This window comes from Protopterus annectens, chromosome 9.part0 (assembly GCF_019279795.1).
Source record: "Protopterus annectens isolate FY-2018-M chromosome 9.part0, PAN1.0, whole genome shotgun sequence".
In the NCBI taxonomy this organism is placed as follows: Eukaryota; Metazoa; Chordata; order Ceratodontiformes; family Protopteridae; genus Protopterus; species Protopterus annectens.
Window position 1 is genome coordinate 1,716,384,121 of NC_056743.1, and position 12,851 is coordinate 1,716,396,971.

Here is a 12,851-nt window from a genome sequence, read left to right on the forward strand (position 1 = left end):
CCAGTGTCTTCAGGAAGGCTGAGTGGGGTTCTTGAGATTGGGAGGGTGGTCTGTAATATGCTACCAGTTGTATAGCAGTTTTGCCTATGGTTAGTTGCACCTGTATTGTCTCTGATGCTTCATGTGTTGCTACTAACCTGGAGGTGTGGGTGTCCTTTATGAATATGGACACTCCCCCTCCCTTTGTGGTTTGGCCCGGGTTTTGGGGCCGAAAAGCATGATACGAGGTATAGCCTGGTAGCACTGGGGTGCTCTCAGGAGCCTTGAACCAGGTTTCAGTTACTGCACAGACGTCGATGTTCTCCATGCTGAGGAGTGCATCAAGTGTCTGCATCTTGAGATTTAGACTTCTGGCGTTGAGCAGCATTACCCTTAGTTTTTTTCCATTTTTGTTTTCTAAGGAGGTGGGTTTGTCTTTTGAGGTTTGCCTAAAAAAGGCACTATGGGGGTGGCAAGAGCCTTAGCCAATATCTGGAAGCCCAGTGGTGACAGATGTAAGCCATCCCTTGAGAAGCAGCGTGGCTTGTCCAACATATCATCCCAGGCAGACAGATATTGGAACATTTTCAACTTAGTTTGTCTTCAGTGTAGTTTTTGTTTGTGTTTTTATTTTCGTTTTTTCTTTCTTTTTCTCTCTCTCTCTCTCTCTGCCTCCAGACGGTGCAATGAAAGTATTGCATGCGTGGACTGGGAGTACAGGATGCTTTTGTAGGTATCTGCATATGTCCATGTGATGGCCTCTGCACCAATTGTTAGCCAGCATTTGCTAACTGCATGCAGCCAGTTGTGTACTGATTACAGTTCTCACTGTGATTTCAGGACAGTGCTATAAAAGGGTATGTGAGATAGGCATTGCCCTTTCAGATTGTAAGGGTGGGGACCATGCTGGTATGCTGTGGACACTGTTCTGTGAGTGTAAAGGTTAGTATCTCTCTCATAATTCAGGATGTGTTGTAGATTAACATTTGTCCATTCATCTCTCCTGTTTCCTGTACTAGGTGTGTATGTACACTGACACCTACAACTATATATATATATATATATATATATATATATATATATATATATATATATATATATATATATATATACATAGATATACACACATATATTTATATATGTATAATAATTGACACTATTACCTACTAGCTACCAACTAGCATGGCTGTTTCTGTTCACACACTGCTATTATAGATATCCACTAGATTTAACAGTAAATATACATGACATGCTTTGTGTACTACACATCCTATATTCCCTTTACATTCATTCCTACTATTACATGATATATTTATTGTAGCACAATGTTCTTATATAACAGTCATGGCTTGGTGGTAAGTCATGCAAACTACTGTTTCCAAGGTCCTGGGTTCGGGACTGACAGTGGGATTTTATTTTGCTTTTCAACTGACTACAGGACCTGTCATTCAGAGTGACTAAGGCACTTTTAAGCAGTTGTAACCGGGTTAGCGCTGGTTTGCGTGGAGCTCCCACATGCACACTGGCATTCAGCTCTGCGCACACCCGCTTACAACCGCTTAAAAGTGCTTACTCGTGCGCACACCTGCGCTATTTTCTTTGAAAGAAATGAAAATGGGGTGACAGGAAAGTGGTGAAAAAGGGGTCACAAAGAGGGTAAGATAGTAGGGAAACAAGCTTGGGTTTTGCAGGAGGGATGTAGGTAAGGCCCATAGCTGCTCATGTCTTCATCAGCAACAGCTGTGCATATGTTTGTAATTTGGTGTGACATTTGAAACCTTCCACCCCTGAGAGAGGTGTAAGGGCAACAATAATACTTGTTGTACAGCCAATTGTAATTGACAGTTTCCATGTCCAGCAGACATGTGTGCGAAATGGGCAGCTATGTATGGGGCGTAATTTATTTGTGGGTACAGAGTGCCCTTTTTTTTTTTTCAGGTGAGAGTGGTATGTCAGGTAAAGGAAGTCAGTATAGCTGGGGAGGTAGGTTGGGTAGGTTAACAGACAAGACAAACAAGATGCATACAGGGGCGGTGTATGACACGTGTGGGGGGGCTACACAATTGATGGGGACGGATGTTTGGATATCCAGAGCCCATGAGCCCGCAGATGGCAACAGTGGAACTGATATCCCCACCCATGGGCAGTTGCCACTGTGCCTTCACTGCCCAGGATGGGGCTGTGCTGGAGGCTGTGTTGGCTGGGCAGCAGGCATGCCCATTAGTTGTGCCACCCATGCCTCAAGCTGGCGTAGGGGCCCAAGCACAGCATGCCAGATATCCCTACGCACCACAGTCCAGACACTACGGAGGGTGAGTGGATGTTCTCCTCTGGCCACGCTTGCAGAGGGGGGACGAGCCCCATCCCCTGCAGTGCTTCCACCCACAGGTGGCACAGGGCCACCAGAGGAAGGTCCAGCCTGGGCACTACTGCCAGGTGCACTCGCCAGCTGAGGTGGGAGAGATGGGTCCGCTGGAACCCGCCTTCCCTGTCGTCCTATGTTTTGCATTATGTCATGACAGTTTGGGTTAGTAACATACAATACCATTCACAATTAGTTGTAACAGCATGCATTAGTATTCCCATTAACCAAACACCCAGATATTCACACCATTGAAGAGTGAGCATAACACATGCATAATTTGAACAGCAATACACAGTCCAACAACATGCAGGGTTGATTGATGGCAACAGGCCATCAGGTTTGGATGTATGAACAGGGCAGATGCATCAACGTACATGCAAATATGTATGACCCAACAGGACAAATGTCCAGGGGTGTTAATTGTTATTGCACATACCAATTTCACGTGGAATGGATTACATGTGGTTATAGGGTAGGGTGCAGAAAATATAATTAACACCTTCAAATACCAATACATATGCTGTACATTTCTAATAGCTGCAGATATATACACACTACAGCTCTACCTACAGTTTCCTATGTGATAACTACTTCAAGTTGGTGATAGGAATGTTACTGCTACATCAATATACATTTTCATTTTTATTCATACACGTTCATATCTGGCTCTGTTCAGCTACATCATCCTGCTACATTTGCTTTATATAGCTATAGACAACTGTGGATGTTTGGTACTTCAGACAATCATACTATCTGCATATTACAGACTGAGAGCAACATATCCAGATTTTGGGATACACATTCCAGCTGCAGGAACATTTTGAACACATTTTGCTGTTAGATTCTGCTTGTCACATTCATTTCGTTCTGTACTGACTGCAGTATACTTTATTCAGGGGTTATTACTACTTTATTGGTGGATTCGTAGCTCTTTCTCACACTCTCTCACTTGTTTAATTTTTACAATTCAGGATGGTACTTACTTCTAGGCTTTATTGACATGTTTTAACTGTAGTTATTACAATCCTTTCCAACATTCTCACTTCTGTCATGTTTCAGTATTTCAACAAGGATATTCTTCACACGTGTTTTGCTCATCTTCTGCAGCTGTACTTTTCAGCCTGCTGCAGGTTGTGTACTATTATATTACAGGTGGGACATCTTTATTTCAGACTTTATTTCAGACATTTACATTTTTCTGTTTGGATTACAGACTGCAACACACTTTTGTAATCAGGAAATACTTGCAAACACTCTTACACTGTTACTTGCACATTTTATTACTTAGTGACTCAACTGCACTCTTTTGGTAGCTGTCATACTTTTATATTTATTTACAGTTACAGGGAGAGGATTACTGACCTGTCTGGTGGTGCAACCGCACCAGCCTATCGCCATAGGCTCTGCGGTTCGCAGAACGGACAACTGCAGCTGTAATATAAATAAAGTAATATTGGAATACACATCTCCATAATTTCAGCTAGGTTAATTTCTTACATACATAATTAGATGTAACTTACTCAATAGTGGGGCATTGGGCATTTGCCGGGCCTCCTGGATCCAACGGTTTGGTTGGTCCTGCTTGCGTCTCTTCAGGTCCGTATGGTGGTGTCGGACCTGCTCACCACTCCTTGGAATCCCTGTGGCACTGGTAAGATCATGAGCCAACCGGTCCCACGCCTCAGCCCTATATGCTCCCCACAGGACCTGGCCCTGCATGAGTTGGGCCTCATGATTGTGGACAAGGAGCCAAACCATATATTTGGACTCCTCAGCACCCCACCCCTGTGCTCGAAAGCAACTACCCTCACCTACTCCTGACATTCTGGCTGCAAGTTAGTTCTACAATTGGTTATGCTGTGTATTCCCGCCTATGGGGCTTATATATGCCGTTTTTCCCGCACTTATCTGTGATTGGCCATTTTGGAATTGTATCAGCTTCACAAAACCTGCTTTGTCATGCTCCTCTTTCTATTCATTCCTATATATTTGCTATTACTGCATTCCTAAGTACAGCTGTCATGGCTTAGTGGTTCAGTACCTTGACTATGGTGCATGGTATCCTGGGTTCGAACCTGGCCACTGCTTTTTATATTTTATGACTGTCTACACAGGCTAGGAGATGTGTCTGTGCAAAGGCAGTTTTGTTACAGCTTGCTCAACGTTGCTCGTTGGTTAGCTTGTTGGCACGGTGCGCAGCTCCACGCAAATGGGTTATGCTGGTTTACGCTTTATTTGGCTGTCAGCACACATATTACGCTCAGCTCAGCTAGGGGCACACAGTTTCAGTGTGTTAAACCACTGCTCACCTACGGGCACTCATTTTGCACCTGTTAAACTGCTGCTCACCATCGGGCACTCATTTTACACCTGTTAAACCGCTGCTCACCTACGGGCAGATGAACTCAACTTGTTAAACTGTAGCTCAGCTATAGGCACATCTGGCATTTTTTATTATTTTGTTATCTCACATTTCTTCAAAATAACTGGCCCTTTTCATTACATTTTACATTAAATATAATTTTATATGTGTACATATATGTCAGGGACTTGTTTCGTGCTTATTTCACTAAAAATAAAAATTGATGTTGTGGGGGCTCGAACCATGACTGCCAGCTCTTCAGCTGACATCTCTACTGCTACGCTATTGCTTTTTGGCTTACTTTGCATATGTAGTTCTTATATGCTTTTCCACTGACTGCTAACTGTGGCTAAGCTACTGGCATGCCCGCGCAAACGAGCGCACTCACAGGCAAACATCTTTACAATTTAAAAAAAATATATAACATGTTCATTTATATATTTTATGTTCATAGTCTGTGGGGGCATGTGTTGTGTTGTGTTTGTTGACATTTACAATGACTCGCTCGTGGGTGTTAACTTTTGGGACTGTGACTCTTCTGGGGGTGTGTTTGTTTGCATGTCTCGCCTTGTGGACACGCCCCCTTCTTTCTTACACGGACCGTGTTAGCCTTAGGTGTGAGTCAGCATGCTCTCATGAATATGCATGACATGCTGACATCACTCTGTTTAACTGCAGCCTCTGTGTAAGACTTGTAACTCTTACACGGAGGCTTCGTGAATCCTGCCCTCTGTCTTTTTTAAAAAGCATACTCACTATTACTGTTTGGTCTCTCCCCTGCTTGTATCATTGGCCTTAACAAGGAGGGGTAAGGCATATTCCCTTGAAGAGTGCAGTTAATAGTACTAAAATAGTTAATTCAGAAAAAATCAGGACAGCAAAAATAAAAAACTGTTCTCACTTTCCAAGCATGAAGTCAACCACACTCCGCAAATTCTAAGGGTATATTGTAACAATCCAGTTATTAGTGCATTCCAAATGAAAGAACAAAAATAAACAAAAAGGAAAGACTTCTTTGTTTTTTTGTATCAAGTAGGTTTTAGCAAAAGCACAGGACAGACAGTTTATTCTGATTCCACATTGTTTTATCAGTTGTTTTGTTATGAGCAGATGATTAATATCATGACCAACATAAACAGGACTGTGGCATGATACGTAGGCGAAAAGTTCATTATATTCACATCACAAGCAGCACAGGCCTTCTGACGTGTCAAGTTATAAACAATGAGTGCTGAAGACACTGACTGCACTGGCCCTGAGATAACTGGGTACTTTATCTATGAAATAAAATATAAGCAATGCATCATATTAGTTCAGTGAGTTTTGTAAAAAAAAATGCAGTCCATTCCACATGCTTCATTTTGGCAGGTAATGTAGATACAGCATATGCTTCCTGACTGTGTTGGCAACTTCAAAAGTGTTCAGTATAAATGGTGGTGGAAGCCTTTGGTATGTATTTCCAAACCCCTGCTATGAAATGACCTACTTAGAAAATACTGAACTGGATTATATTACAGAAATTTCTGTAGAAAAATGCATCACCACTCAGTAGGGGTGCAGCTTCCAAGCAATGGAGATGTGGATTAATAAAGAAAGTACAGCATATGTGGCAATATGAAATAAAGAATACAAACAAATTCCTGGAAGAAGTGGTTATTAACTTGTATTTATTGCCAGTTTTGGGCAAACTGCAGCAGTATTATTTCATCACTTCAATGCAAAAATCAATACTATGATGTGTGCAAAGACAGGTTTAGATGGAATTGATCACTTGGCTAGCAATCTCTCTAGTGTGGCAACCTACCATCCTTTCAGTTGTACCCCACCAGATGGAATACACAGGGGTGGCTATTTGATGAGTTATTTGTCGTCCTAACTTTCCCCCCTTAGTGGTTACCCTCAGGGAGTTAACACTGTAGCTCATTCTCTGATTAACCTGACAGGAGAGTCCAGCTATCCAAACTCTGGACTCTACCCCCATTTTATTCCTTCTTTAACTTCCAGACAAGATCTTCCATCTCGTAAGTGAAATCATCTAGCAATCCAAAATCTTCTGCCTGCCACTTCTTCCAAGTCCACCATATGACTTCTGGGAAATTGGCTTTGAGTATTAAGGAGCTGCTAATGAGCTGTTTCCTGTAGTCCAGAGGTGCAAGGTTTGATTCCCTCAGCCTCCATTGCCCAACTGTGTAAATCTGAGCCAGTCGCTTAACCAAACACCACTCTGGGGTGAGTGTGAAAAAGGTCAATAGAGATCACTGCTCTACCCTGGAAAACAAATACACACACACACACACACACACACACACACACATATATATATATATATATATATATATATAGGTTTACCTTTACATGTGCGTATTGCACACAGGCGACCGACTATTGTTGGAAAGACAGTTTGCAAGGTTTGCAAACATCGAACGGAAGAAGGTTCGAATGTGCAATGAGTGAATGCACAGTGAGATTCGCTCATTAACATTCTGGGGCAGATTACACTATAGTAGGGAGTTGGAAATGGTTCCTTTCCCTGCTGTAGTGCGATCTCGGAGTTAGAATAATAAAGTAAGGGGGGTGTTGGGGGTGCAGGGGGGCTTGCCCCCCTGCATTACACTTTATCTAATTTTGTTGTCAGCATTTATGTTCGAAACTCAGCGAATCGGCTGTTCGATTTGCTGCTTTTCGAACATTAACAACTGTCACTGTTTCCAGTTTTGTTTTTTCGATGTGAATATATAAATACTCGCACAAGTGTTATTCGAGATTATAAAGGTAAACCTATATATATATATATATATATATATATATATATATATATATATATATATATATATATATATACAGTACCTGATATAAATGAACCAGTATAATGCTAACAGTAGACCAGCTTCCATACTTTAATATTAGAATGCATTTTCTCTTCAATATTTAACACATCTTTCCTTGCAAAGCATTAAAAAAATCTCTAAATCATGTCATCTACTACAACATCTTTGGTGTCATTCCATTCTAAGCTCTAGTTTACTTCAAACCATACTGATAGTACTGCTAGCCATCTACTTGTTATATGAACTAATATCTGTCCTCTGTTTTCCTTCAGATACCATGCAGTAATGCAATTTCCTTCAAATGTAGCAAGTATGACTAAATCAAAGCCATTGCGTGAAGACAAGCTTAGAGCAGCTATTGGTCTGCACATTAAACAGCACTACTATCAAATTACCATGATCACACCTCTAGTGCACAACCACAGAGACCACCGAAGAAGACCGCTGTATAAGTCCACAACTTACAGTAGCTCACCCAAATACAGATTCAGACAACATGAATATGCAACTTCTTAATGTCTGCTTAGCAAGCTTGATAGATATAGGCACCCTGAGACAAAGTAGCAATTGTTGCATGTTCACATACAACCATTTAATCCTTAAATAACAAACACAGTATGAGAGAAATACACATACACAATTTCACTGGTAGAAAAAAATCATGCATACAAACAAGGTTGTCAGGAACACACATGTACCACATCTACATAGGGTCTGCCACACACACATATAGACCAGTCCATGCTGAGGCACTAAAAACAATCTTCCCAAACCTCAAAGACCTCTTCAGCCTATAAATGTAAATACCAGTCCTCAACAATCTCTAAAGCACTCACCAAAAGAAACACAAAATACCACACATACACCTACACCCAGTGGTCCCGCAAGAGCAAAGTCCATAAGGCAAACCAACACACTTGTCGCACACATACTTTTTACAGGGGCCTCTATTGTATCACACACACATACCCCACTCACCAGACTGAATAAACAAAAGATAACAGTCAGTTGTTTATCTGGAGCCAGGATCCACCAAGTTACACACACACTCAAGTCACTACAGCACAGGTACCAGTATGATTTTGCTATAGTTTATGTAGGCATTAACAACATGAGATGTACTTACCTGGACTACACAAACAAAGGCAGAGTTGATCTCTCTGATTATGTGTCTCAGACAGGTATGTTCCTTGCATTGAACAAGCATTCTACTTTCACCAAGGACGATGCCACAGTTTGAACAAAAGATGACTTGCTTCAATAACCGGCTTGGTTTCTGGTGTCTTTCCAGGGAGATTCAATATTTGTTAGTATGGGTAGACATGGCTAAAAGATTACATTGCTTTGCAAAGGATGGTCTGTACCTGTGTCCCCTAGGCTTCCAAATATTGGCTAAAATATTATCCACCCCAAGAGTCTTTTTTAGGCAGTGGCAAATTGACAAACCTACCAACACAGCAAATAAAGCCCAAAGAAAGCTAAAGGTGTTACTGTTCAATGTTAGGACAATAAACACTGACTGGTCAGAATCCTGTAGCTGTGCAGCAAAAAGGCAGTTCAAGCTCCAGCACTGGGGCAAAGAGACATTTCAAAAATGGTGGAATTAGAGAACAGAGCTCGGAGGGAAAGCCTGCTATTTTTTTCTGTACTAGAAAAACTGGAATGAACAGAGTGTTGTAAATTAATGAAGGCACAAATAAGAAACTGTACTTTATTCCACAGCTGGATTTGTTAGCCGAAAGGGCACATTGTGTGTATACTCCAAGCTTGGCCATGAAAAAACAGCCAAGACCGGTATTAGTAAAGATGCAATCCTATCAGCAGAAAGAGTTGATCCTGACAAAACTATGGCACAAGAGTGAAGTATTAAACGTTTGAGACAGTAGAGTATTTGTGGAAAATGATTATTCACTGTGCACCAGGCAGAAGAGAAGCAAATGTATTCCAGCAATTTGAGACTGTCAAGAAGCAGGAGTAAGATTCAAGCTGCTGTATCCAGCATTTTTTAGAATATTTTTCCCTGGAGAATCACAGACATTTTTGATGCATAACATGCTAAGGAGGGAATGCAAATGTTTGTCCAACAAAAAAAGTGAGTCATCAAGTAGAAGGGGACTCTGCTTCTCGTTCTTCTGATAATAAAGCTCACAGGGAGACTTTGCCAGTGAAACCTTTTCCACTGTTCCAAAGGAAAATGTTTGTGAGACACAGAAAAGCACAGACATTGATTATAAGAATCAGGAGTACCTTAAAATTGAACTGGTGTCTGGAGTTAGCAGGTTGAGATGAACAGAAAGAAGACCAGCAACACAGAAATTAGTAAATAAATGTGAAATTACAAAGTAACAGTCCCATTTATGAAACATGGCTTGCAAGAAAAAGTGGAAAGAATGGACTAAGACTGAAAAGCATTTGCCTCACTTCATGTAATTAATGCATGGAAGGACACAAAGGGGAGAGGAAGAATAAGGAAAAAGGTAACTGAAGGAAAAAACAGTTTATGTTCTGAACAGTATTTTTGTAAACCTTTTAATGATGTAAATTACATGTTGTGCAGTGGGGCATTTTCAACTATTGTTCTATGTGATAAAGTTGCTAGACTAAACAGATACCTCATTTTCCTTTTATTGTTAGGAAATGTAGGCATTACAATGCAAAAAGACAAGAAAAGGGCTGGATAAAAGCATGATTAAGTTAATAGGTTGTAATCTTGGGTGGTTGAGGTGGGGGGTGGTGTTTTAAAGTGCACAGATCATAATATACTGTATGTAGAAGTGATACATTTTTTCTTATGTTTGCATAGGTGAATGTCTGGATTATGACTCGTGGCTTAATCTAATAGCAAATTTTAAGGGGAAACAAATAAATAAGGGAACACTGAATGTAATGAAAATTTTTCCTTTAGCAATAAATGTTCATCATGTATTTAGGAACCTGCAGCTGAGGGATACTTTTTTTTACCTTTTTTTTCTTTTTCTCTTATGTTTCCATGGAGACAAGCTGATTATAGGGCAATAAGAAGCCAGAAGACTGTTTTTTAATGCTAAAAGTTAATGTCTTCTGAAAGAATGCAAACATACCTCTCAACTTCTTAGTGCAAGAAATCTGGACAAAGCCCATCAAAATGGGGGGACAAAGGCCCAAAAATAGAGACATATTTTAAGCACTGATCATACAAACTTAGAAAGTTGCTAGAGTAAAATAGTTTGTTTAACATACATTTTTCTGAAGGATTTGAAGTCTGAAACTCAAATGTATGTCATTATTTAGCTACTTCAGTCCTCAGATCATCCCAGTGATTTGCCAGAAAACCACACATTTTATGAGGAACAGACCAAAAATATGAGCCAAAATCTGGACAGTTGAGAGGTTTGCATGCAAATTGTTTTTCTCATCTGGGTGGGGAATAAAGATAAAAGAAACAGGAATTACTGTAAGTAGGAGCATAGGAAGTAACATATTTATTTAAATTCACTCACTAACTATAAGGTCTTAGTATGGATAACCTCAAATTTAGTTCAGATAGTCTATGTGACTGCAGCTATCTATTTAGGACAATTGTTCCTACTAGGACAGTTAAACTTAATTATATGAAATTGTGCATAGTTTTGTCTGTTTGTATTAAGTTAACATGTTATTGGGGTATTCTAGGTGTGTGTTTTTTAGAGTTTTCATTAAAACAAAATGTCTTGTAAATTGTGACATAGGTTCAAATGAAGATGACAAGAAGCAACTGTATAAAAGTTCAACCTACCAAACATTAGTGGGTTCATGTATTGCAAAAGCTGGAAATAGACATCTGAAATGCTGTTGTATATAAGTGGGAATAATAATGTCTTATCATAATGGTGACACTTTCCATATTATCATGGAATGTGAATGGTCTCACATGAAATAGGCAAAAAGGAAAGAATGTTGAATTATATCAAGAAATCCGGACTGCAAATAGCAATGGTACAGAAGACTCATTTGGAAAGAACTTAGCTTGTAAATTTGATAAAGAAAGGATTTCAATATGGATATTCAGAATAATATCAGGGACAAAGGAAAAGGGGGTACTTATATTAATTGCTAGAAGAGCTTCAATAGTGATAGACAAAATTGAAAGATGAATCAATGTGATTTTGTGGAGGTGGCAAACATTTAATTACATTAATAAAACAATGATGATGCAGAGGGAAGCAGAATGTAAGAAAATAATGCTGTTGTTGGGTCTTGATGCAGAAAAAGTATATAACAGAGTAAGCTGGGGTTTTATGATTAGGGCAGTGGAAGCATTTGCATTCCCCTAATACAATATAAATGTTATGTAGAAGGTTATATGAGGGATTGGAAAATAAAAATAAAAGTGGGTGGGTTCTTCTCTGATAAGTTGTGTCTGAACAGAAGAACCAGGTAGGGGTGTCCTCTTTCGCTTTGTTATTCATGTTCTGTTTAGAACCAATGGCAAAGAAAATAAGGGACTTAGAAATTCAAGGGTATAATTGGTATGGTAATCAAGAAGCATTGGTTTTATTTTCAGACAGTATTATTTTGTTCCTGATAGAACCAGTAAAGGACATCTCAGTGTTGAGGAACATCTGCGACAGTTTACAGTTTTTTGGTGTATAAGATTAATGCCAATAAAACAAAGACTATAGCTGTAAACTATGTACCCACACATGAATTGGTTCAGCAATACTCATATTTATGGGGACATGATAAAATTAATTATTCAGGCATATGGGTTAAAAAGGATTCTGTCATGGCAGCTAAGGATATGTGGGAAGACACTAAACAAAAGGCATTACAAACACTGAGAAACTGAAAGGTCTTGTTTATAGATATGAATAGCAATAATCAGGCAAGTAAAAACATTTTAGTCCCTTTAGTTTTATACACAGGTCAAGCATATTTTATTAAAACCAGAGGAGAGGATGTGGAGGCAATTAATAAAAAGTTGAATGATTTTATCTGGGAGGGGATGAGAGTAAGAATCAAGTGGGTAAGCTGATCCTTCTAATAGAACAAGGTGGTTTAGGATTACCTGATATGAAAAAATATTTTAGAGCTACAAAGTTAAGGCTCTTACACATAACACGAACAGAAAGCTATAGTTCCAAGTTGAAAGAGATGATGATGAAGCAAGGAAGAAATTCAAGAAATAAGAATAGAGTGATATTTTTGAATGCAGATTCTTAGGAGAATAACATCAGTCATACAGACTATTGTATTCATAAAGTAGCAGAAAGTATTCTAAGTATTAAGCCAACACAGGAATGGAGAAAGGAGATTCTGCCAATAGGGATGACTGCAATTAGGGATACAGAGAATAGGC